Source organism: Vicugna pacos, chromosome 10, assembly GCF_048564905.1.
Source record: "Vicugna pacos chromosome 10, VicPac4, whole genome shotgun sequence".
Taxonomy (NCBI): domain Eukaryota; kingdom Metazoa; phylum Chordata; class Mammalia; order Artiodactyla; family Camelidae; genus Vicugna; species Vicugna pacos.
This window is the reverse complement of record NC_132996.1, coordinates 61,910,361-61,914,097: the sequence shown is the minus strand read 5'-3', so window position 1 is coordinate 61,914,097 and position 3,737 is coordinate 61,910,361. Positions and strand designations below refer to the sequence as shown.

The following is a 3,737-nucleotide window of genomic DNA, read 5'->3' as shown; positions in this document are numbered from 1 at the left end:
AAGGGGGGTCTTACCAAAAGAAAAACTAACCCAAATATCAAAAAATTAATTATGTGAGGTGATGGATGTGTTATTTAGGTTGATTGTGATTATTTTTTCATGAGCTATATGTATATCAAATCATCACACTGTACATCTTAAATATAAACATTTTATTTTGTCACCTATACATCAATAAAGCTGGGAGAAAGAAAGTATACATACTATATGATTCAGTTTATATGGCCATCTGGAAAAGACAAAGCTATAGGAATAGAAATGGATCAGTGTTTGCCAGGACCTGGAGGTGAAGGGAGAATATGGTTACAAAGGGAAATGAGGAAATATTTTTCGTGATGAAATATTTTGCATAATGATTGTGATAGTGGTTACACAAACATCTGCATTTTGTCAAAACTTATAAAACAGACTAAAAAGGAAGAATGCTGTACTATAAAGATTAAATATTACATAAAAATGGAAAGCAAAAATACTTCCTACATTGAAACAGACAGTTGTAAAGTATAAGACAAGATTCTATTTATAATAGCAGCAAAAAAAAAAAATCAAAATGACTAAAATTACAAAGAAACATACTAGATATATATGAACATAAAAGAAGACTTGTTAAGTGGAAAGCCCTACCTAGTTTGTGAATAAAAATTCTCAATTCTCTAAAGATATAAACTCTATCTAAATAAAAACTTATTACAAATACCAACTAAATTTATATTTCACCAGACTAACTTATTTTGAAATATAATTATGCAAGAATAGACATAGTTCTGATAAGTAATTGTAATGAAGAAGTCCTTGGCTTATGAGGTATCAAAGTATACTTTGAATCAAACACAATTGCATCATGTGTTGAATGACACATGAATATAGAGATCAATGGAAGATAATAGAGATCTGAATCGGATCCAATCACATGCCATTTTTAGAATGAATAGTTGGAATATCAAAATTATGGGGAAAGTATGCATCTATAAAAATGGCCATTTTGAAAAATAATTGAAATATGATCCCTAATGAACTCCTTACATGAAGATAGTGTGTAGATTGCATAAAAATTTAAACATAAAATATGAAACAACAAAAAGAGCTAAAAAATCAAATGTTGGAAAATGTGGAAAAATAATTTGGTAACATTGAAATAGGAAAATTCTAAGTAAGCTATAAAATGCAAAGGAAATGTTGATAGATTTAATTACATAAAGGTAAAAACATTTCTATATGGACCAAAATATTCTGCACAGTACAAAAACCTCTGAAGCAAATCACAAGCTGGACAAGTAATAATTTCATATACAAGGAAATGGGATAATTTCTTTTGCATGTGATTAAATCACAAAATCAGAATGAAAAGTAGCAGCAATCAAAAAAATGTAAAATTAATTAATATGCAATTCATGAGAAAGTAATACAAATCACTTTAAACATGGGAATGGATGTCCAAATTCAATTATAATTATTTATCATTAAAGCATACAAGTGAAACAATATTTCTTCATTTAGGTTTCCAAATGCCACAAATGTTTACCAAACATTGGCTGTTTGATAATGCCACAAAACAGGTATTTTCCAGAAATAAGAAATGGTGAGTTTGGTATAAGCTTATGCATGGCATTTTGGCCATCAACATTATAAATCATATAACAACTGACTCAACAATTTTACCTTTCTATCAACATTATAACTACATATACCAATTGACTCAACAATTTCACCTCTAGGAGCTCATACTTACAAAATTTCAAAAATATTTCATTGCAGAACTATTTAACATCAAAAAAGACTGGGAAAAAACATGGAAAAGAACAGATATATCGACTTTTGTGTATCCTTTATAAAATAAAGAATTTTGAAGAAACAGAATGATTTAAGTCTATATGAACTGGTATGTAAAGACTTTCAGAAGGCAGAGTTGTAAATGCAAAATTTGTACAATTGGAACATAAACATACACATACATGGAAAAGTACAAGAATAATTACTTGAAGAACCTTAAAAATAGAATATAGTGAGTATATCTGAAAAGACTAGGAGACACTGGCATGGGATGGGTAGGAGGTTTATTCTACAATGGATTATTTTGCATAAATTTTATTTCTAATACTTATTATTCTGCATCATACTTATGAACTTATTTTAAATATTAAAATATTACACTAAAAATACATAAGGAAAATTAAATTGAATAAATAAGATACTCTATACAACATTAAATACTTTGACTAGTACAAAAAAAAAGATTTAAAAAAATCAGACTGAAAATAAAAATAAGAATGAGAAACTACTAAAAGAAAATGCAGAAATTAAGTAAAAATTACTGTAACTCAATTAAAATTTTATTGACTAATAAATTATGTATTACTTATTGATTCCCTACTGGAAATGCATTCCAACATTTCAGGCAAAGTGACAAACCAGACATCATATAGTTTATATTCTAGCAAGGAATTTTTATTAATAACACAAAAATATGGTTCATTTTTTATTATAATTACCATTAATCCTTCAGAGAGAAAGTTTGATGCAGATTTATGAAGACTTTTACATTCTGGGAGATTGGTGCTAATGCTAAATTACTTTCTTTATGATGAATAAAGCACTTATTTAATAATCTGCCTTTTTTTCCCCAGAGTTTCTTCATAGCATTAGTCATCTCTGAATTTCTTAGACTGTAGATTAGTGGGTTCAGCATGGGGCTTATGACTGTATAAAACACACTCAATGATTTGTCAATAGAAAAAGTCTTAGCAGGTCTTGCATACATGAAGATGCAGGGAACAAAGAAGCAGACCACCACAGTGATGTGGGAACCACAGGTCTGGAGGGCTTTCCGCCTCCCTTCCTGACTAACATTCTTTAAAGAGTGCAAGATGACTCCATACGAGATGAGTAAGAGTAGAAAAACAGTAGCAGAGCTCAGTCCTCCATTGGCCACCACTAAGATGCCAATGACATAGGTGTCAGTGCAGATGAGTTTCAATAAGGGGTACATATCACACATAAAGTGATCAATGACATTGGGGCCACAGAATGGGAGCCCATAAACAGTGCTAACTTGAATAACTGAGTGCAGAAAACCTCCAACCCAGGACACCACCAGCAGCACAACACACACCCTTTGCCTCATGATAACCAAGTAATGCAAGGGCTTACAGATGGCCACGTAGCGGTCATAGGCCATCACCAACAGACCCACCAAAAAGGTGCTCAGTAAAGAGCTGGGCCAGACAAAACTGGAAGGATATAGTATTTTCCCCAAAGAACAAGTCTGAAATCAATCTGGGGAAAATAGAAGAGGAATAAATTAGATCTATAAATGATAAGCTGGCAAGAAAAAAGTACATTGGCGAGTTGAGGGTCTTACTGACAGTTATAGTCACAACAATGAGCAGATTGCCCACAAAGGTCAAAATGTAGAAGAGCAAGAACATAACAAAAAGGACCTTCTGCTCCTTTGGATTCTGTGTGAGGCCCAGGAGAACAAAGTAAGTTACATTATTCCTTGGTTCCATCTAGTCTGCACAGGAATTGACTTCACCTATTAGTAAGAGTAAAACAATTAAACAATTCAAGTAAAACAATGTGTTTGAAATATCTATTTGTGTCTAGCATGTCAGAGACATTGTGAGTGCTAGTACCAAGTTGGATAAGGCATAGTTCCTTACCCTCAGTGGTATGATGCATAATGAGGGATCAAACAATTCCAGATTCATAATAAGTGTCATTACAAGAAATTTACACAA

General features: G+C 31.6%; 1 pseudogene; it reads right to left on the bottom strand.

Moving 5' to 3' along the window:
- Positions 1 to 2,491: 2,491 nt before the first annotated feature.
- On the bottom strand, positions 2,492 to 3,506 carry LOC102538832 (putative olfactory receptor 4A4; annotated as a pseudogene).
- Between the last annotated feature and the right edge of the window lie 231 nt (positions 3,507 to 3,737).